This window comes from Aquarana catesbeiana, linkage group LG03, assembly GCF_042186555.1.
Source record: "Aquarana catesbeiana isolate 2022-GZ linkage group LG03, ASM4218655v1, whole genome shotgun sequence".
NCBI classification, from domain to species: Eukaryota; Metazoa; Chordata; class Amphibia; order Anura; family Ranidae; genus Aquarana; species Aquarana catesbeiana.
In genome coordinates this window covers 688,050,394-688,074,202 of record NC_133326.1, presented here as the reverse complement: position 1 = coordinate 688,074,202, position 23,809 = coordinate 688,050,394, and the positions used below count along the sequence as shown (strand labels likewise).

The 23,809-nt window shown below is 48.6% G+C and overlaps 1 protein-coding gene across 3 annotated transcripts in view; it reads right to left on the bottom strand.

Moving 5' to 3' along the window:
- The window catches only part of LOC141133571 (uncharacterized), a 97,346-nt gene that overhangs the window by 50,289 nt on the left and 23,248 nt on the right, over positions 1-23,809 (bottom strand). The window contains exon 1 of one of the 3 annotated variants that reach the window (XM_073623037.1): positions 20,083-20,272. The exons of 1 other annotated variant lie outside the window; for it this stretch is intronic. The gene's annotated coding sequence lies outside the window, so the exon portion shown is untranslated. Of the gene's footprint in view, positions 1-20,082; positions 20,273-23,809 lie in introns of those variants that run through there. One more of the 3 variants, XM_073623035.1, reaches the window with a different exon arrangement.

Below are 23,809 nucleotides of genomic sequence, written 5' to 3'. Positions count from 1 at the left end.
GCTGTGAAAGCGGAAGATTGGTGATGGGCTTGTCCGCCTGCTCGTCTCCAGGGCTGGACTGGGACAAAAATTTGGATTGGGACAAAAATTTGGCCCTGGACTTCATCCAGACCGGCCAACTTTGACAGGTCTCACCCATGCCGGATCTTCTGGTCCCCCTTGCTCCTGTGGTCCCCCCTGTGCTCCTCTGGTCCCCCTGCGCTCCTCTGGTCCCCCGCATGCTGCTCTGGTCCCCCGCGTACTGCTCTGGTCCCCCGCGTGCTGCTCTGGTCCCCTGTGCTCCTCTGGTCCCCTGTGCTCCTCTGGTCCCCCGCATGCTGCTCTGGTCCCCCGCGTGCTGTGCTGGTCCCCCACGTGCTCCTCTGGTCCCCCACGTGCTCCTCTGGTCCCCCTGTGCTCCTCTGGTCCCCCGCATGCTGCTCTGGTCCCCCGCGTACTGCTCTGGTCCCCCGCGTGCTGCTCTGGTCCCCTGTGCTCCTCTGGTCCCCTGTGCTCCTCTTGTCCCCCGCATGCTGCTCTGGTCCCCCGCGTGCTGTGCTGGTCCCCCACGTGCTCCTCTGGTCCCCCACGTGCTCCTCTGGTCCCCCTGTGCTCCTCTGGTCCCCCGCGTGCTGCTCTGGTCCCCCGCGTGCTGCTCTGGTCCCCCACGTGCTCCTCTGGTCCCCCACGTGCTCCTCTGGTCCCCCACATGCTGTGCTGGTCCCCCACATGCTCCTCTGGTCCCCAACGTGCTCCTCTGGTCCCCCGCATGCTGTGCTGGTCCCCCACATGCTCCTCTGGTCCCCCACATGCTCCTCTGGTCCCCCTGTGCTCCTTTGGTCCCCTGCTTGCTGCGCTGGTCCCCCTGTGCTCCTCTGGTCCCCCTGCGTGCTGTGTGCTGCGCTGGTCCCCTGCATGCTCCGCTGATCCCCCGCATGCTGTTTTGGTCCCACATGTGCTCCACTATTCCCCCCCCATGCTGCTCTATCCCCCCCTCCAAGCGCTCACCTCCTCTCCCTGCTTAGATAGGCATACAGACACGACAGTACACAGACAGGCATACAGACATGATCCTAGGAGTGGACACTGATAAGCTCATCGTACGATCCAGAAGTCATGCATGCAGCTGCACACAGCTGTGACATGAACTTCCTCGGCACTCGTTCTCTTGTTCTTTCCTTACCCCGCTCTCATCTAGATTCTCCGCGGCAGCAGACAGGATGGAGAGCGGGGGAAGGAAAGAACAAGAGAAAGAGTGCCGAGAAAGTTCATGTCACAGCTGTGTGCAGCTGCATGCATGACTTCTGGATTGTACGATGAGCTTATCAGTGTCCACTCCTAGGATCATGTCAGAATGCAGCCGCAGCAGGGAGAAGAGGTGAGCACTGGGGTGTGGGGGGGGTGAGGGAGGTGGCGGTCCGATGGCTTAGTGCCTGTACATACCTGATCGTCCCTCCTCCACCTCCAATGCCGCCCGCTGCAGCCGCGACCCGCCCGCTTGTCTCTCCTCCACACCCGCTGAGACTCGGGGCTATGGGCTCCACATTCGGGGCTCCAGCCTCGATAGCCACCCCCTGGTGACGCCTCTGCCTGTAGCATAAGGTTGTAAAATAGGGTTTACAACCACTTTTAAGATTTTTCTCCAGATATGAATTGGCATCAACCACGTTCGTATAGTCTCACATTTAAGCCGGAACAACAGCAGTATAATAGGACATACAGGGATGAAGGTGGACGCAGGGGCGGACTGACCATTCTGGAACTTGGGCACTGCCCGAGGGCCCCATGCCACTAAGGGGCCCCATCAGGGTTGCCAGCCTCAATAAAACCAGGGACAGTATGTAAAAATCAGTGTTTTTTTTTTTAAATCCCAAGAATCTAGCTGCCCCGCCTCTCCAGTACCTTTTCAGTGTGTGTATGTGTATTCTGTGTATACTGTGTGTGTATATTGTGTGTCTGTGTGTGTATACTGTATGTGTGTATATTGTGTGTGTGTATACTGTGTGGCCCCATAATCTCCTATTGCCCGGGGGCCCCATAATCTTCTCCTATTGCCCGGGGGCCCCCATATCTCCTATTGCCCGGGGGGCCCCATGAGTTGTCAGTCCGCCCTTGGATGTGCGGGAGTGAATCCCCTTTGCTTACCCTGACCGGTATGATGTACACGGCGGAGAGAGAAGTTTTTGTTAACTCCTTGCACAACTTGTATGTGGGATCAGGAGAAGCGAGAAGTTATATCCTGGGAAGCATCCTGCTGTCTGTTTGTGTGAGGGAGAGAGAGAGGGAGAGGGAGAGAGGAATGTCCGTTGCTGTGTGATAGACTTCAGCCTGTGAGTCTATCAGCTGATTCAATAGATGTTTTAGGAAGTCCCATAGCGGTATGTAGTCAATCCAAGTAACACAGGGATCAGGAAAGGCTTTTCTCACTTATGCCGGCCATACCCGGTTCAAATTTTCGAAAGAATTTTTTTTTTCGAAAATCGTATCTAAGAATTTTCGTACGAATTTCGCACCATTAGTGGGCTGCAGCAACTGATGATTTTCACGCGGCCATCAAATTTGAGAAGTCGGACACGGAAATTTTTTGAAAAACGAACGATTTTCTAATCAATGATGGGAGAATCGTGCGAGAAATGTAATAAGGAAAAAAAAAATGCGCATGTGCAAGAAAAGAAAATTTACGGAGAGAAAAGAAGATTCCCGGCCACGGAAATTATTTTCTGTAGCAAGATGAGGTGAAATTGAAGGCTTGGTCGGCCGGATTTCGAAAATCAATGGTGGCATCATCGGATCACAAAAAAAAGGAACTTTCTGATTTTGAAAAGAAAATTTGTTCGAAATGCGACCGTGTATGGCCTGCTTTAGTTAAAGCGGAGTTCCACACAATTTCACAAATTAAGCTTATTCCCAAGCTGGCATAATAGACAGTGACAAATGGCAAGAATTTTTTTTTCCTAATGCCGTGTACGGACTTTTCGACAGCAAAGGTCCGACGGAACGAATCCACCGGGCCATTCGATCGTGTGTGTGCTTCATCGGACCTTTGTTGTCGAAAAATCAGACGGACTTTAGAAATAAAACATGTTTTAAATCTTTCCGACGGACTCGAGTCCGGTCAAAAAATCAGTTCGTCTGTGTGCTAGTCCAACGGACAAAAAGGGACGCAAGGGCAGCTATTAGCTACTGGCTATGAACTTCCTTATTCTAGTCCTGTCATAAGTCATCACGTTCGAATCCGTCGAACTTTGGTGTGATCGTGTGTAGGCAAGTCCGTTGCGTCGGAACTCCGTCAAAAGTCCGTCGAAAAGTCCTTCGGAGTTCAGTCCATCGAAAGTCCGATCGTGTGTACACGGCATAAGGGTTACATTTTTATTGATGTGGCATTTCCTGTCCTAGCCACCCGCGGGTATTGGCATCAGCTCTGGCGGCGCAATATTTCCTGGGGCGGCGCACTGACTCCTGGGAGCTATGAATCGATCTTCCCAGGAGTCAGTGTGGCTAGCCGCCGCTAATTATCGCGATCTTCCGAAAGCGGAAGTGACGCGATGACGCCAGGACGTTGCCACCACAACGGGGCGGGCACTTCCGACGACGACGCCCATTGTGATGGCAACGTCGGAAGCTTACGGCGCTGCGACGTGTACCTAATGCGCATGCGCAGGAACGGGCGGTGCATGCTGGTAGCTCAGCATGCACCGTACCCCTCGAAATGTCTGCCCGTGGGCTTCACATGCCCACAGGCAAGATGACAACTTCCAGGAATGGATTATATAAGTTATTTTTATATACGAAACTGGACATCACGGGGTAATTTGGAAAAAAACAAGTGAGTTGCACACTTACATTATGTTAACTTAGGAATTTAGAAAAAAAAATTAGACGTTAGAACTGCGCTTTAAAGACACATATCTCTATCCTGTGGTGTCCAGTTGTAAAAAGTGAAAACAGGGGGGAAAGAGAATGGTGGGGGGGGGGCAGGGGCGGACTGACCATTGAGCCACTCGGCACTGCCCGAGGGCCCTGGGCCACTAGGGGGCCCCATCAGGGTTGCCAGCCTCAGTAAAACCAGGGACAGCATGTAAAAATCTGTGTTTTTTTTACATCTGTCTCTGAAATGTCCCTTACCGACATCCTTTTGGTCTAAAAATCCCGAGATTATAGCTGCCCCACCTCTCCAGTACCTTCTCAGCCAATAGAAACATGTCTGTGTATACTGTGTGTACATGTATGTGTATACTATGTGATTGTATACTGTGTGTGTGTATACTGTGTGGCCCCATAATCTCTGATTGCCTGGGGGCCCCATAATCTCGTATTACCCGGGGGCCCCATGAGTTGTCAGTCCGCCCCTGTGGGGGGGTATTGTTCCCCTTGTTGCTTTTATTCTATTTACCAGTATACCAATTCATCTAATTAGCATCACCTGAACTCATTCACAAACACTCACAACATTTCATAGCCAATAGCACCAGTTGTCACTGTGAGAATAGAGTTATTAAAAAGAATTGTGCTCCCCGAGGAGAAAAAGATTGTAAACACAACTAAATAGCTAAATAATTGGTAACAGAAAAGATATATATATATATATATATATATATATATATATATATATATATATATATATATATATATATATATACATATTTTTTACAGATAAAGAAACTTAGAATACTTTGGAGAATGGAAATGTAAGATTGTCTTCACTGTATAGTGCAGCCTTTCTCAACCTTTTCAACACAGAGGAACCCTTAATATAACTTTCTGGTCTCGGGGAACCCTTGCTAAAAATTACTATATTATCTACAACTCATGATACATTAGTTTAATGGTCAGTGGGAAGAATGCTCCTTACACTTGTAGATACTGGGAAGAATTACCCCCTTACAAATAGCTAAAAAGATTAATGGTGGCAGTGGGAACTTATCTAAGATGCAGAAATTGCTAATTTCTCAAGGAACCCCTGGCCACCACTGGAGGAACCCTAGGGTTCCATGAAACCCTGGTTGAGAAACCCCGGTATAGTGGTTTGGCTTAGTCATTCCATACGAAGAAGCCATACCTTCTAATACTGATATAATGGGCAGGAAAAAGAAGAATACGATCAAACAGAAGGAGCAGGAAAGTACGCAAACAATTTGGACAAAGTTAGGGTTCCAAAAAGACTGATAAGTTGCATTCGTTGTTCAAGCCATAGGGCTGTAGTGCTTTTAAAAGAAAGATCCACATCTTTTCCTTCTGAAGGAGGATCTTATCAAAGTCACCCCTCCTAAGTGGCAGATTTAATCTGTAGATGTCCCTTTATTTTGAGCCCTTTCGGATCTCCTCCATGAAAGTTTAGAAAATGTAATGCCAGAATGCGCTCATCGTCCTTTTTTGGCTATGCTCTGGACGTGCTCACTAATTCTGATTTTTAGTTGTCTCTTTGTTTTACCCACATATATTTTCTCACAGGGGCAGGTGATCATATGAATCACACGTGAGACAATTAATGAAATCTCTGATTTTGAATTGCTTCTTGCCATCAGAACTAGAAAAGACGTCCGTTTTGTTAACATATTTGCATATGGAGCATTTCCCGCAGGCAAACATGCCTTTCAGAGGAGGTAGATCAGTCAGCCAGTTTTTACTGGAAGTCCTAGTGTACTCTGAATGGGTAAGTACATCTCCTAGGTTCTGCGATCTTCTTGCCGTTAGAAGGGGACGATCCCCTATAAATTCTCCCAAAATTGGTGCATCGGAAAGTATGTGCCAATGTTGGTTGAGGATGCTTTTTACCTGGTCCCATTGAGATCCATAGTTGGTAATGATTCTTATGGGACTTTGTTGTGTATTTTCCTGTTTGTTTCGAGGAGTAGTATCCAGCAGTTTCTTCCTGTCCCTTTTCTTAGCCTTTCTGATTTTGTGTGAATATCCCCTTTCCCTGAATCTTTCATACAGGTTAGAGGCTTCCGTGTTGAAGTCATTATCCAGTGTGCAGTTCCTTCTAATTCTAAGAAACTGCCCCACCGGAATACCCTGGATAAGAGAATGGGGATGATGGCTGGTGGCATACAGCAATGTATTGGCTGACATTTTCTTATGAAATGTCCTAGTCACAAAATGTCCCTCCTGCAAAGAGATTATGAGGTCCAGAAAGGCCAGGGACTCAAAATCAATTTCAAATTTCTGTTATTGATGTTAAGTTCATCCATGAACAATTGTAATTCTTGGGCCGTGCCCCCCCACACCATGAACACGTCATCAAAGTACCTCAACCACAGTTTACAGTGGCTGAGGTACAGAGGCGACCCGTATACAATCTCCTCCGCCCACAGTCCAAGGTGGAGACAGGCGTGAGAAGACGCCCATGGGGCACCCATGGAGGTACCCCTCATCTGTTGGTAGAAGGTACCAAAAAATTGAAAAAAGTTGTCTGTCAACATGAATTCTAGTATTTCCAAAATGAATTCATTTTGGGCCCCCAAAAGAGGAAAGTTTCTTTCCAGGTAAAATTTAACTCCAAGAAGTCCCCACTCATGTGGGATTGATGTGTATAGTGATTCCACGTCAATCCCAAAGAGGATAGCCCCATGTGGAAAGGGGGTTCCCTCTAGTTTGCTAAGAACATCTCTTGTATCTCTGACAAATGAAGGTAGATCACTTACAAGTCCAGCAATTAGGGCACAGGTGGCAAACACAAGGCCCACGGGCCAAATCCGGCCCGCCAGGCCTTGTCATGTGGCCCGCGCAGCGGCCACTGTATATTAGTTCCGCTGCCAGGCCAGGTCTCCTAGGCAACAAGAGTAAACATTTCCGGCTCTATTGTCTTCAGTCCCGCATGCTTTGTGTGAGCTGAGCGCATGTGTGGCTACTCAGTCTCCTAGGCAACAAGAGTTAACATTTCCCCCTCGCCTCAGTCCCTCCAGCGGCGTCAGCTTCGTGAGCGTGCGCAGTCGGTCCGGCATAGCTGTCAGTGGAGGAGGTTCAGGACAGCTCTGGCGCCTTTGTTTCTTTTCCATGCATTGCCGGGGCCGGGGGGACATGCTTTATCCAATAGTGGCAATGAGGGAGTGTTGTAAAAACCTTGTACAGCCTACACATGAATGCAGTTGCTTTAGAGCTGGGAGGGGGGGCGTGGAGGTGGAGGGATGGGTGGAGAGTGGTTGGAGAGATGTTGCCCACTGTGCATAGCATAATCCTGCACATAGCGTGCACGGTCACCCCTGAACTCTGCACATAGCGTGCACGGTCACCCCTGAACTCTGCACATAGCGGGCACCCCTGAACTCTGCACATAGCGGGCACCCCTGAACTCTACACATAGCGGTCACCCCTGAACTCTGCACATAGCGGGCACCCCTGAACTCTGCACATAGTGGGCACCCCTGAACTCTGCAAATAGCGGTCACCCCTGAACTCTGCACATAGCGTGCACGGTCACCCCTGAACTCTGCACATAGCGTACACGGTCACCCCTGAACTTTGCACATAGCGTGCACGGTCACCCCTGAACTCTGCACATAGCGTGCACGGTCACCCCTGAACTTTGCACATAGCGTGCACGGTCACCCCTGAACTTTGCACATAGCGTGCACGGTCACCCCTGAACTCTGCACATAGCGTGCACGGTCACCCCTGAACTTTGCACATAGCGTGCACGGTCACCCCTGAACTCTGCACATAGCGGGCACCCCTGAACTCTGCACACAGCGGGCACCCCTGAACTCTGCACACAGCGGGCATCCCTGAACTCTGCACACAGCGGGCACCCCTGAACTCTGCACATAGTGGGCACCCCTGATCTCTGCACATAGCGGGCACCCCTGAACTCTGCACATAGCGTGCAAGGTCACCCCTGAACTCTGCACATAGCGTGCACGGTCACCCCTGAACTTTGCACATAGCGCGCACGGTCACCCCTGAACTCTGCACATAGCGGGTACCCCTGAACTCTGCACACAGCGGGCACCCCTGAACTCTGCACACAGCGTGCACCCCTGAACTCTGCACACAACGTGCACCACTGAACTCTGCACACAGCGTGCACCCCTGAACTCTGCACACAGCGTGTTCCCCTGAACTCTGCACACAGCGTGCACCCCTGAACTCTGCACACAACGTGCACCCCTGAACTCTGCACACAACGTGCACCACTGAACTCTACACACAGCGTGCACCCCTGAACTCTGCACACAACGTGCACCACTGAACTCTGCACACAGCGTGCACCCCTGAACTCTGCACACAGCGTGCACCCCGGAACTCTGCACACAACGTGCACCCCTGAACTCTGCACACAACGTGCACCACTGAACTCTGCACACAGGGTGCACCCCTGAACTCTGCACACAATGTGCACCCCTGAACTCTGCACACAGCGTGCACCCCTGAACTCTGCACACAACGTGCACCCCTGAACTCTGCACACAGCATGCACCCCTGAACTCTGCACACAGTGTGCAACCCTGAACTCTGCACACAGCGTGCACCCCTGAACTCTGCACACAGCGTGCACCCCTGAACTCTGCACACAACGTGCACCCCTGAACTCTGCACACAACGTGCACCACTGAACTACAAACTAGCTGCTGACTTTAAAAAAGTAGACTTACCTGCCCTGGGTGCCCGCGATGTCGGCCACCCGAGGCCGACACGTCCCTCGGCTCTCGGGTCCCGGCACCGCCATCCTAGGTAAGGGAAACAGGCAGTGGAGCCTTGCGGCTTCACTGCCAGTTTCCTACTGCGCGCGCGAGAGCGGCGCGGCGATCTGTGAATGGCCCCGTGGTGTTTTGGGAACACACACAGTTCCCAGAAAACAACGGGGCCGCTCACTGAGGAGCAGAACATGCCGCGGAATAGGAAGAGGCAGATTAGGAAGACTGCCTAGCAACAAGGGTTTAGATAAGGATAAATGTTTTTTTTTTCAAATGTTTTTTTTTTAATTTTTTGTAGGATTTTTGGTGGAATTTTTTTTTTCAGGGTGGCCGTCCACTTTAAATTCTCTAACACTCAGATAATTCTGTTCCTTTTTAGTTATAAGGTCTACTTCGAAAGCAAAAAATGAGTTTCTGATTAAGAATTTCCACAGTTCTTGGAAAGGGGTTAGATGACAGCTTACCGTAGGTGGACACATCCGAAAGCTGTTGCACAACTTCCTGTTCATACTGGCTTACTGTTAGAAGGATGATGTTTCCACTCTTGTCGCTTTCTTTAATTATTAGGTTAGGCGCTTCCTGCAGTTGTTTTAACCACTTGCTTACTGGGCACTTAAACCCCCCTCCTGCCCAGACCAATTTTGAGCTTTCAGCGCTGTCACACTTTGAATGACAATTGCACGGTCATACAACACTGTACCCAAATGAAATTTTTATCATTTTTTTCCCACAAATAGAGCTTTCTTTTGGTGGTATTTAATCACAGCTGGGGTTTTTATTTTTTGCTAAACAAACAAAAAAAGATGGAAATTTTTGAAAAAAAAAAAAATCATGTTTAATAGTTTGTTATAAAATTTTGCAAACAGGTAATTTTTCTCCTTCATTGATATGCGCTGATGAGGCGGCACTGGTGGGCACTGATAGGCTGCACTGATGGGCATGGATAGGCACAGATAAGGCGGCACTGATAGGCACAGTTAAGGCGGCACTGATGGGGACAGATAAGGCGGTACTGATGGGGACAGATAAGGCGGTACTGATGGGGACAGATAAGGCGGTACTGATGGGCACAGATAAGGCGGCACTGATGGCCACGGATGTGCGGCACGGATGGGTGGCACGGATGGGTGGCACGGATGGGTGGCACGGATAGGTGGCACAGATGGGCACTGATAGGTACCACTGATGGGGGGCACTGATGGGTGGCACTGATGGGGGCACTGATGGGTGGCACTGATGGGGGCACTGATGGGTGGCACTGATTGGCACTTATGGGCACTGGTAGGTGACACTGATGGGCCTGTGATAGGTTGCACTGATGTGGGTGCTGATGGGTGGCACTGATGTGGGTGCTGATGGGTGGCACTGATGGGTGGCTCTGTGGGCACTGATGGGTGGCACTGTGGGCACTGATGGGTGGCACTGTGGGCACTGATGGGTGGCGCTGATTGATGGCACTGTGGGCACTTGTAGGCAGCACTGCTGCCTATTGCTTTGTGTTGTAATAGCGCCGTGATCGGGACTAATGTCCCGATCACGGCCGCCGGTGATCGGGTTTTTTTTTCCTCCTCACGCTGTCAGCGCGAGGAGGAAAAATAGCCGATTACCGGCTCTGTTTACATCACATGATCAGTTGTCATTGGCTGACAGCTAATCATGTGGTAAGGGGTCGGGACCAACCCTTTACTCTGATCTGTGATCAGGCGAGTCTCATAGACTCGCTGATCACCGAGCGCGCCGCGCGCGCCCTGCAGGGGGCGCGCAGGCCGCTCGTGCACGGGACGACGTCAATAGACGTCGTCCCGGCAATTTAGATCCGCGCTGTTGCCGTCATTTGGCAATGGCCCGGATCTGAAGCTGTTAAAGCAGATCTCTCCTTTTTAGAAAGATTATCGAGACCTTTCCAGGTCCAGTTCACTTTACATAGATCTTGTTGTACCTGATTCAGAAAAAGACTAACCCATTTGTGTTTGGACAGAGGGGGCATGGTTACAGATTTGATGAGCAAATTAGAATGTCTTGCATGTGTGTATGTAGACGATGTTGATTCTATATCAGAGTCGGGGTCTAGATTTTCCTCAAGTAGAGACACCAAAGTGCGAAATGCTTCCTCCTTATTGTGATGAGTGACAGTTTGAGTGTTCTGGCGATTAGAGTGCCAGTATCTAAAGATGACTTTACGTAAGAAGAGGCTGGCATCCTTATACACCTCAAACTCGTTCATAGCAGGGTTGGGAGAGAAGGATAGTCCCCTCCTAAAGTGGATTTCCACCCACTTTTACAACTCTTCAGCATCCCTCACTAAACTGCCCACTGTAAACAAATTGGATATTTTTTAATTTTTTTTCTCAGCACCTACTGTATATCTGCTGCATTCATTTTTCACTTCCTCCTCCCTGGCCGTGGCCCATCGCATCATTTCCTGTTTGCAATGCCTTCTGGGAAGGGGCGGCAACTTCTTCTGACACTGCCGTTGCTATGGAAACCTGACTTGAAACCTATTACACTGCTTGTGCTGCACTGAGCATGTGCGAGATCTGCAAGGATGTGATCCAGGAAAAAATACAGTCTGGCTTCAGATGCCCACACTTAAGATGGCCACGGCCTGCTGTAAGTTTATAAAATAACAAACTACTGCTATAAACTAACAAAACAGACCTTAGTTTACAGACTAACTTTACTAGAATACATTAAGCTTGTGTATTATAGGGGTATTTTTATTTAAAAAGTATAATTTCGGCCGGAACACCACTTTAAGTAGGGAAATGTGATGACGATTAAGGGGAAATTCAGTGAGGTTAACCACCTTCAGATCTAGACCCTGTGTGTCGTCAGGGTCCAGGACCGAATGAGAAACCATTTTTTCTCCTAGCGCCTTCGTGTACTGGCTTTGAGTTCCCTTGTTGTTTTTCCCCCTTGATCTTTTCCCCTCTCCCTGTCTGCCACACGTGTCTGATTTTTTTGTTGTTTGCCTCTCTGGGTGGCCTGAGGGTGGCCTTTGGAGGGACCTGGGTTGTCTCCTCCGTTTTCACAGTGGGATCTCCTTCACCGTCGGAGGAGGAACAATTTGAATTGTTGTTGGTATTGGGAAGGGGCTTCCGACTTCTTCTTCTACGGGATAGACTCCTCCCTCTCTGTATGATTAAATTGAATATGTCGTCCCTTTCCCAATCCAATAAATTCTGTTGAAATTTTTCATGTTTGTTGGTTCTAAGATATTTTTGGGTTTGCTCTACTTCTTTTTTTAAGGGATTTATTGAGTCTCTCAAAGTCAGGATCCTGTCTGTGGGGTTCCAAAAGTCACACACTGTTATCTATTTCTGTTTGGATCTCTGCTAGCTGTAGTAATTCCTCACCTACAATTAATCGCATAACCTCAATTCCACGATCCTAGCAACTTTTTTTCCAGATATTGAGAAATCTTGGTGTGTGTAGATGTCCCGCTGGGATCACTTTTTTCCCCGAGTCCTCTTGGGATTTCCTGTTAGGGTACTTAATTGTTAATTTTTTATGATTTTTAAATAGTTTTTTGAGGGAATCATCTACAGATTGCTGTGACCTTTGTTCACTAGAAAATGCAGTTTGGATCTCAAGGTCTTTCATCCAGTAGATAAGACATAGAAAAGAAGAAGTTTTAAATATAAACACAAAAGAGAAAGTGCTGTTCAATATAAACAAAAAATAATAGTAGTAATAAGGAGAGTTACCAAAAAAAGACTTATGCCGCGTACACACGAGCGGACTTTACGGCAGACTTTGCCCGGCGGACGGGATTTCGTCGGACAATTCTATGTGTGTGGGCTCCAGCGGACTTTGTTTGCTCAAAAGTTGTACGGACTTAAATTTGAAACATGTTTTAAACCAATCCGTCGAACTCGAGTCCGGTCGAAAAGTCCGCTCGTCTGTATGCTAGTTCGATGGACAAAAAGCCACGCTAGGGCAGCTATTGGCTACTGGCTATGAACTTCCTTGTTTTAGTCCGGTCGTACGTCATCATGTACGAATTCGACAGACTTTGGTGGATTGTGTGTAGGCAAGTCCGTTCATTCGGAAAGTCCGTCATAAAGTACGTCGAAAAGTCCGCTGGGTAAAGTGTGCTGTAAAGTCCAACCGTGTGTACGTGGCATTAGTGCAAATAAACCCACGGTGATTAACAATTAGCTCTAGTCTTATGCCCTGTACACACGGTCGGATTTTCCGACGGAAAATGTGTGATAGGACCTTGTTGTCGGAAATTCCGACCGTGTGTGGGCTCCATCACACATTTTCCATCGGAATTTCCGACACACAAAGTTTGAGAGCAGGCTATAAAATTTTCCGACAACAAAATCCGTTGTCGGAAATTCCAATCGTGTGTATACAAATCCGACGCACAAAGTGCCACGCATGCTCAGAATAAATTAAGAGACGAAAGCTATTGGCTATTGTCCCGTTTATAGTCCCGACGTACGTGTTTTACGTCACCACGTTCAGAACGATCGGATTTTCCGACAACTTTGTGTGACTGTGTGTATGCAAGACAAGTTTGAGCCAGCATCCGTCGGAAAAAATCCTAGGATTTTGTTGTCGGAATGTCCGATCAATGTCCGACCGTGTGTACGGGAAATTTGAGTTGAAAGACATACAGTATCTCACAAAAGTGAGTACACTCCTCACATTTTTGTAAATATTTTATTCTATCTTTTCATGTGACAACACTGAAGAAATGACACTTTGCTACAATGTAAAGTAGTGAGTGTACAGCTTGTATAACAGTGTACATTTGCTGTCCCCTCAAAATAACTCAACACACAGCCATTAATGTCTAAACCGCTGGCAACAAAAGTGAGTACACCCCTAAGTGAAAATGTCCAAATTGGGCCCAGTTAGCCATTTTCCCTCCCCGGTGTCATGTGACTCATTAGTATTACAAGATCTCAGGTGTGAATGGGGAGCAGGTGTGTTAAATTTGGTGTTATCGCTCTCACTCTTTCATACTGGTCACTGGAAGTTCAACATGGCACCTCATGGCAAAGAACTCTCTGAGGATCTGAAAAAAAGAATTGTTGCTCTACATAAAGATGGCCTAGGCTATAAGAAGGTTGCCAAGACCCTGAAACTGAGCTGCAGCACAGTGGCCAAGACCATACAGCAGTTTAACATTACAGGTTCCACTCAGAACAGGCCTCGCCATGGTTGACCAAAGAAGTTGAGTGCACATGCTCAGCGTCATATCCAGAGGTTGTCTTTGGGAAATAGATGTATGAGTGCTGCCAGCATTGCTGCAGAGGTTGAAGGGGTGGGGGGTCAGCCTGTCAGGGCTCAGACCATACACCTCACACTGCATCAAATTGGTCTGCATGGCTGTCATCCCAGAAGGAAGCCTCTTCTAAAGATGATGGACAAGAAAGCCCACAGTTTGCTGAAGATAAGCAGAGTAAGGATTACTGGAACCATGTCCTGTGGTCTGAAGAGACCAAGATAAAGTTATCTGGTTCAGATGGTGTCAAGCGTGTGTCGGCAGCAACCAGGTGAGGAGTACAAAGACAAGTGTATCTTGCCCACAGTCAAGCATGGTGGTGTCATGGTCTGGGGCTGCATGGGTGCTGCCAGCACTGGGGAGCTACAGTTCATTGAGGGAACCATGAATGCAGAGTTGCCAACCTTCCGGAGCAAAATTTACTGGCAGGACACCAAAATTTACAAACGGCACCACTTTTTTTACGGGCAAATAATCATGCAATTTACTGGCAGCTGCATTTTTTTACTGCCACTGCAAAAAAGTGCCTAAAATTGCAGTTTTCAGTGCTAAACAGTGCAAATATCAATATTTAAACTATAAACACATATCTAGTGCTATTAGCAATGTTTTTAAGTTAGGGTACTAGAACCCAGTCAGCACAGAGTTCCCCCTTACATCAGAATCTGCGGGATTCCCCCCTTACAGTGAAACAAAACTCTTATGTAAAGGGAAATGCTGCAAATCATGATCTAAGGCGGAACTCTGATGTAGAGGGGGGGGCTCTGGTGACCAGAGACCACCTTATATCAGAGTCCACTGTGTTCCCTTTACATCAGAGTTCCCAATTACATCAGGGTCCGCAGATTGAGTTCCCCCTTGCACTGTAAGGGGGAATCCTGCAGACTGATGTAAAGGGGAATGCCAGGAACTCTGATGTGGGGGGCACTCTGGTGACCAGAGACCACCTTCCGTAGAGTGAATACACTAAGGTAAGGGGAGTTACTAATATAGGTGGAAACCTTTATATCAGTGCCCCCTTACATTATTGTATTCACTCCTCCCTCACATCAGTGCCCCCCCCCCCCTCAGACTGGCCTGGCGGAGCTGTCACTGACCTCCTCTCAGTTGCACCGTGCAGGAATCAGTCAAAAGGGTCCAGCTTGGTGGCTCTGGATTTTATCCTACAGGAGATGGTCAGATGCTGCAGATTTACTACAGGAGACGGTCAGAGGCTGCGGATATACTACAGGATACGGTCAGAGGCTGCGGATATACTGCAGGAGACGGTCAGAGGCTGCGGATATACTACAGGAGACGGTCAGAGGCTGCGGATATACTACAGGAGACGGTCAGAGGCTGCGGATATACTACAGGAGACGGTCAGAGGCTGCGGATATACTACAGGAGACGGTCAGAGGCTGCGGATATACTACAGGAGACGGTCAGAGGCTGCGGATATACTACAGGAGACGGTCAGAGCCTGCGGATATACTACAGGAGACGGTCAGAGGCTGCGGGTATACTACGGGAGACGGTCAGAGGCTGTGGATATACTACAGGAGACGGTCAGAGGCTGCGGATATACTACAGGAGGCGGTCAGAGGCTGCGGATATACTACAGGAGACGGTCAGAGGCTGCGGATATACTACAGGAGACGGTCAGAGCCTGCGGATATACTACAGGAGACGGTCAGAGGCTGCGGATATACTACAGGAGACGGTCAGAGGCTGCGGATATACTACAAGAGATGGTCAGAGCCTGCGGATATACTACAGGAGACGGTCAGAGGCTGCGGATATACTACAGGAGACGGTCAGAGGCTGCGGATATACTACAGGAGACAGTCAGAGGCTGCGGATATACTACAGGAGACGATCAGAAGCTGCGGATATACTACAGGAGACGGTCAGAGGCTGCGGATATACTACAGGAGACGGTCAGAGGCTGCAGGTATACTACAGGAGACGGTCAGAGGCTGCGGATATACTACAGGAGACGGTCAGAGGCTGCGTATATACTGCAGGAGACGGTCAGAGGCTGCGGATATACTACAGGAGACGGTCAGAGGCTGCAGATATACTACAGGAGACGGTCAGAGGCTGCGGATATACTACAGGAGATGGTCAGAGGCTGCGGATATACTGCAGGAGACGGTCAGAGGCTGCGGATATACTACAGGAGACGGTCAGAGGCTGCAGATATACTACAGGAGGCGGTCAGAGGCTGCGGATATACTACAGGAGACGGTCAGAGGCTGCGTATATACTACAGGAGACGGTCAGAGGCTGCGGATATACTACAGGAGACGGTCAGAGGCTGCGGATATACTACAGGAGACGGTCAGAGGCTGCAGATATACTACAGGAGACGGTCAGAGGCTGCGGATATACTACAGGAGACGGTCAGAGGCTGCGGATATACTACAGGAGACGGTCAGAGGCTGCGGATATACTACAGGAGACGGTCAGAGGCTGCGTATATACTGCAGGAGACGGTCAGAGGCTGCGGATATACTACAGGAGACGGTCAGAGGCTGCAGATATACTACAGGAGGCGGTCAGAGGCTGCGGATATACTACAGGAGACGGTCAGAGGCTGCGTATATACTACAGGAGACGGTCAGAGGCTGCGGATATACTACAGGAGACGGTCAGAGGCTGCGGATATACTACAGGAGACGGTCAGAGGCTGCAGATATACTACAGGAGACGGTCAGAGGCTGCGAATATACTACAGGAGACGGTCAGAGGCTGCGGATATACTGCAGGAGACGGTCAGAGGCTGCGGATATACTACAGGAGACGGTCAGAGGCTGCGGATATACTACAGGAGACGGTCATAGGCTGCGGATATACTACAGGAGACGGTCAGAGGCTGCGGATATACTGCAGGAGACGGTCAGAGGCTGCGGATATACTACAGGAGACGGTCAGAGGCTGCGGATATACTACAGGAGACAGTCAGAGGCTGCGGATATACTACAGGAGACGGTCAGAGGCTGCGTATATACTACAGGAGGCGGTCAGAGGCTGCGGATATACTACAGGAGACGGTCAGAGGCTGCGGATATACTACAGGAGACGGTCAGAGGCTGCGGGTATACTACAGGAGACGGTCAGAGGCTGCGGATATACTACAGGAGACGGTCAGAGGCTGCGGATATACTACAGGAGACGGTCAGAGGCTGCGGATATACTACAGGAGACGGTCAGAGGCTGCGGATATACTACAGGAGACGGTCAGAGGCTGCGGATATACTACAGGAGACGGTCAGAGGCTGCGGATATACTACAGGAGACGGTCAGAGGCTGCGGATATACTACAGGAGACGGTCAGAGGCTGCGGATATACTACAGGAGACGGTCAGAGGCTACGGATATACTACAGGAGACGGTCAGAGGCTGCGGATATACTACAGGAGACGGTCAGAGGCTGCGGATATACTACAGGAGACGGTCAGAGGCTGCGTATATACTGCAGGAGACGGTCAGAGGCTGCGGATATACTACAGGAGACGGTCAGAGGCTGCAGATATACTACAGGAGGCGGTCAGAGGCTGCGGATATACTACAGGAGATGGTCAGAGGCTGCGGATATACTACAGGAGACGGTCAGAGGCTGCGGATATACTACAGGAGACGGTCAGAGGCTGCGGATATACTGCAGGAGACGGTCAGAGGCTGCGGATATACTACAGGAGACGGTCAGAGGCTGCGTATATACTACAGGAGGCGGTCAGAGGCTGCGGATATACTACAGGAGACGGTCAGAGGCTGCGGATATACTACAGGAGACGGTCAGAGGCTGCGGGTATACTACAGGAGACGGTCAGAGGCTGCGGATATACTACAGGAGACGGTCAGAGGCTGCGGATATACTACAGGAGACGGTCAGAGGCTGCGGATATACTACAGGAGACGGTCAGAGGCTGCGGATATACTACAGGAGACGGTCAGAGGCTGCGGATATACTACAGGAGACGGTCAGAGGCTGCGGATATACTACAGGAGACGGTCAGAGGCTGCGGATATACTACAGGAGACGGTCAGAGGCTGCGGATATACTACAGGAGACGGTCAGAGGCTGCGGATATACTACAGGAGACGGTCAGAGGCTACGGATATACTACAGTCGACGGTCAGAGGCTGCGGATATACTACAGGAGACGGTCAGAGGCTGCGGATATACTACAGGAGACGGTCAGAGGCTGCGTATATACTGCAGGAGACGGTCAGAGGCTGCGGATATACTACAGGAGACGGTCAGAGGCTGCAGATATACTACAGGAGGCGGTCAGAGGCTGCGGATATACTACAGGAGACGGTCAGAGGCTGCGGATATACTACAGGAGACGGTCAGAGGCTGCGGATATACTACAGGAGACGGTCAGAGGCTGCGGATATACTACAGGAGACGGTCAGAGGCTACGGATATACTACAGGAGACGGTCAGAGGCTGCGGATATACTACAGGAGACGGTCAGAGGCTGCGGAAATACTACAGGAGACGGTCAGAGGCTGCGGATATACTACAGGAGACGGTCAGAGGCTGCGGATATACTACAGGAGACGGTCAGAGGCTGCGCATATACTACAGGAGACGGTCAGAGGCTGCAGATATACTACAGGAGACGGTCAGAGGCTGCGGATATACTACAGGAGACGGTCAGAGCCTGCGGATATACTACAGCAGATGGTCAGAGGCTGCGGATATACTACAGGAGACGGTCAGAGCCTGCGGATATACTACAGCAGATGGTCAGAGGCTGCGGATATACTACAGGAGACGGTCAGAGGCTGCTTATATACTACAGGAGACGGTCAGAGGCTGCGGATATACTACAGGAGACGGTCAGAGGCTGCGGATATACTACAGGAGACGGTCAGAGCCTGCGGATATACTACAGCAGATGGTCAGAGGCTGCGGATATACTACAGGAGACGGTCAGAGGCTGCTTATATACTACAGGAGACGGTCAGAGGCTGCGGATATACTACAGGAGACGGTCAGAGGCTGCGGATATACTACAGGAGACGGTCAGAGGCTGCAGATATACTACAGGAGACGGTCAGAGCCTGCGGATATACTACAGCAGATGGTCAGAGGCTGCGGATATACTACAGGAGACGGTCAGAGGCTGCTTATATACTACAGGAGACGGTCAGAGGCTGCGGATATACTACAGGAGACGGTCAGAGGCTGCGGATATACTACAGGAGACGGTCAGAGGCTGCGGATATACTACAGGAGACGGTCAGAGGCTGCGGATATACTACAGGAGACGGTCAGAGGCTGCGGATATACTACAGGAGACGGTCAGAGGCTGCGGATATACTACAGGAGACGGTCAGAGGCTGCGGATTTACTACAGGAGACGGTCAGAAGCTGCGGATATACTACAGGAGACGGTCACATGCTGCGGATATACTACGGGAGACGGTCAGAGGCTGCGGATATACTACAGGAGACGGTCACATGCTGCGGATATACTACGGGAGACGGTCAGAGGCTGCGGATATACTACAGGAGAGGGTCAGAGGCTGCGGATATACTACAGGAGACCAAATGTGCTCACTACTACTTTTTCAGATAAAAAATATAGGAATAAACACCTCAAGACCATCAAGCACAATACATAATCAATTATATTATGAGCAAACAGTACACACACTATACAGACAGAATATACAGCAGCACTTTTCATCAGAAAATCAGCTAAATCATATTGCTGCTGCTGTTGCCTCCCCTCCTGGCATGCTGGGATTTGTAGTGCCCGAGACACATGAGGTGGTAGCTCTGCAGATGACGGAAGAGGCTGTGCCTGGGCTGGACTGGTGAGCAGTGCAGGTAATAGTTAGAGATTGGGGGAGAGCTCAGAAAACATTCTCCCTAATCAGTTTTAGAAACAAAGCAGATCTGACACAAAAAACGATCTACTGTACACAGCAAGCCTGCTACACAGCCCATTCTCTGCCCCCCTCCTCCTGCCCACTAAGACCACAAGGCAATGAGAGACATTTGGCTAATCATCTATCCCACACCCACATAACTGTCCCTGAGCCACCCCCCATCAAATCATTCTTTGCAGCTATTACCTTCTGTACCACCACCCCCTCCCTTTAGAATGTAAGCTCTACGAGCAGAGCCCTCCTGTAATTGTGTTGTCCCCCTTATACATTGTAAAGCGCTGCGTAAACTGTTGGTGCTATATAAATCTCGTATAATAATAATAATAATCAGTAGCTTACCCTCCTCTGCTAAGCTGAAGACACTACAGTCCGTCCTGCTCCACTGCAGGCTGACTCCACTTCTCCCCCTCCCAGCATCTCCTGTGCAGAATCGAATGGGGCGCGCTGTGGAAGGAAGGGGGAGGGTACAGGACACACAAGTAAGCAGGAGCAGCAGTGAGCAGCGTCAGAGAGATCATCGGGAATGAACGGAGACTCTCGGCATGCTTCGGAACTGCAAGCGCGCAGTTCCGAGCCGGGACCGTCAGATTTTTTTTTTTTAACGGATTTTCACGGGCATGAAAAAGACTTGGACCTTGAAGAAGGGGACATACCCCGAAAGCTTGTCCTGAAAAATTGTATGTTAGTGCAAATAAAAAAAGTATCACGGACAGTACTCAATTTTCTCTGTCACAATTGCACTAATACGGCTACAATCAAATCACGGGCATGAAAAAATAGCCCCGTTTTTAGGGGCTGCCCGTAAAATCACGGACGGTTGGCAACACAGCATGAATGCCAACATGTACTGTGACATACTGAAGCACAGCATGATCCCCTCCCTTCAGAGACTGGGCCGCAGGGCAGTATTCCAACATGAACACGACCCCGAACACACCTCCAAGATGACCACTGCCTTGCTAAAGAAGCTGAGGGTAAAGTTGATGGACTGGCCAAGCATGTCTCCAGACCTAAACCCTATTGAGCATCTGTGGGACATCCTCAAATGGAAGGTGGAGGAGCGCAAGGTCTCTAACATCCACCAGCTCTGTGATGTCGTCATGGAGGAGTGGAGGAGGACTCCAGTGAAAACCTGTGAAGCTCTGGTGAACTCCGTGTCCAAGAGGGTTAAGGCAGTGCTGGAAAATAATGGCGGCCACACAAAATATTGACACTTTGGGCCCAATTTGGACATTTTCACTTAGGGGTGTACTCTCTTTTGGTGCCAGCGGTTTAGACATTAATGGCTGTGTGTTGACTTATTTTGAGGGGACAGCAAATTTACACTGTTATACAAGCTGTACACTCACTACTTTACATTGTAGCAAAGTGTCATTTCTTCAGTGTTGTCACATGAAAAGGTATAATAAAATATTTACACAAATGTGAGGGGTGTACTCACTTTTGTGAGATACTGTAGGTGGGGGTATCAAAATTACTAGTAATCGGTGGTAGGATGATCTTCTGACAAGAAGGGATTGTATCAAAATCCCACATAGATATGTGCAGAAAAACAGAAAGGTCGTCGAGAAGTATCAGCCTAATGTATAGACAGGGGCAGAGAAGAAGAATGAATTAGTAAGAAATATATAACATAGATTCTTCAACTGCCCAAGTGCAGACCATTCACCTAGAATGTATTATAAATAACGCTTTTCAAATTTTAGCCTGCCATTTTTTTTATTTATTTGTACACAATTTATATTGATCGTTATGACAGCTGCTTGTATGCTTTTCAGTGCAATTTCACTTTTTTTTATATATGGGAAAGACGTTAACCCTTACAGCCTGGTTACCCCTACTTTCCAGATCAACCTGAGGACACAGGAAGCAGAAAAACATTGCAATGTCTGGCACCTCTCTGGCTCAGCTAGCAGGAGGAAATGAGCACAGCTTCGGGAAACAAAGTGCTTGCACTGAAAAAACATGTTAACCCCTTGTAGGCACACGTCTGTTAGCTATTTCCAGACGCCGTTTTTTTTTGTTTAGGCTGTATTCACATTTCTGCATTGCGGTAAATCTTGTGTTACTGCAGGCAATAATCGCAAAAGTGCGCTAACGCAACATAACATGTGTTGTGGTGGCATTTCTCTTGAACACTGTCTCAATACACTAAGGCGATGCACCAGCGTTGTAACGCACCCCACGCCAGTTACAATAAAAAATTTTTTAAAAATGCGCGAATTTAAGCATTGGCAGCCCATTCATACTGAAGGCACGGCACAGTACACCACACAGGCCGGATTCACACTTCCGTGTAATGGTAATGTATGTAAGACGTGTTGCTGCATTGCGGTGCTTCATTTTGAACGCCATCACAACCCAGAAAGGCAGTGCCTGAGGCCTCATTCACATGTGTGGCAGTGCTCCACGGTGGGCTGCTTTTCAGAGGGTTCTGATGGGGAGTGAGTGATGCAATATGTTGTCTCCACACCGTCTGAATTATCCTCATAAATTTTTTATTTATTTAAGGTACTTATATAGCGCCGTCAATTTACGCAGCGCTTTACATATACATTGTACAATCACATCAGTCCCTACCCTCAAGGAGCTTACAATCTAAGCTCCCTAACTCACATTTATACATATACTAGGAACAATTTAGACAGGATCTAATTAACCTACCAGCATGTCTTTGGAGTGTGGGAGGAAAGCGGAGCACCCGGAGGAAACCCACGCAGGCACAGGGAGAACATGCAAACTCCAGGCAGGTAGTGTCGTGGTTGGGATTCGAACCAGCAACCCTTTTTACTGCTAGGCAAGAGTGCTACCCACTACACCACTGTGCCGGCCATATGCTACGACACAAGAGTGTGCATATGCCCTATAGACTTCCATGTGTCAGGTTTAGCGAATGCTAAATGCGACATTCTGTTTGAAGTAAAGTTCCCAGCCTAAACCTATCTAGTCTTAAAAATGCCCCCCCCCCCCCACCACCACCACCACCACCACCACCACCACGTTGATGACTAACCTGAGTAAAAAAAGAATTCTTTACACAATGTTACTGGGTCAAGAGATATGGGACATAATGAGAAATGGCACCAACATCCCCTAAATCACACATACCAACTGGAACAAATCTGGGACTTTTATGGTGACACAGAAATATATGGTTATTCCCGCGCTAACAGGTGTACAGTACACTGGACTAAACTAGAAAAAGCTGCCTGCACCGAATCAGGTACAAACCAAACCTTATAATTAAAGAATAACACTAGGTGGTGCTGCGCTAATCCTGGACACACTTGCTAGAATTGCTTAGGGGGGGTGTGACATACAAAAAGGTGTATAATTAAACATACATTAACAATGTAGAAGTGGTGGCAACAGCCGTGTAATAATCTCCACTCATATGGCAATAATTCTACGTGATAAAAAAAATCTTATGTGGTGAAAAATAATCAATAAATATATCTCATCATACATAAATATCACTACTAGCAAAGGTATCACTAAAAAGTAAATAAAAATCAATCCATATCTCACATCATGTCCATAGACAAATTATCAATAGTGTAAAAACGTCAAATAATAGTAAAGTGCATAATACAATCTAAAGTGACTCAAGGTATATAACAAGCAAATACCACGTAAAGTGACATTGTGCAATAGTGAAGAAAAGACAAAGAAATTGTGAAATATCCAAGGATTGTCAAATATTATGACATGCAAACTTTTTGGTATAATGTGACTAAAACATAATGACATGCACCAAGTGTGACAATGCAGGGGTGTTCCAAGAAAAAGTCCTTCTTTTTTTTTTTTTAAAAGTTAGCAATAGCGTCCTAGCATGCAACAGTCGCACTGCAGTGCTAAAGATGGATCACACAGTGCAAATCTTCGTGTTTACACACTCATGTAAGAAGTGGCCCCTTACCTTAGAGTGATTGGGCAAACGCATATGACCAAAGATCTTTTAAAGGGATCCTCCTATAGGTGTAGAATACTATCCTCACGGTCCTAGTTTCAGGGGGTGATTCCCTTGGTGGTATAGGGGGATATAAAAGACACGGGGAGTCCCAAT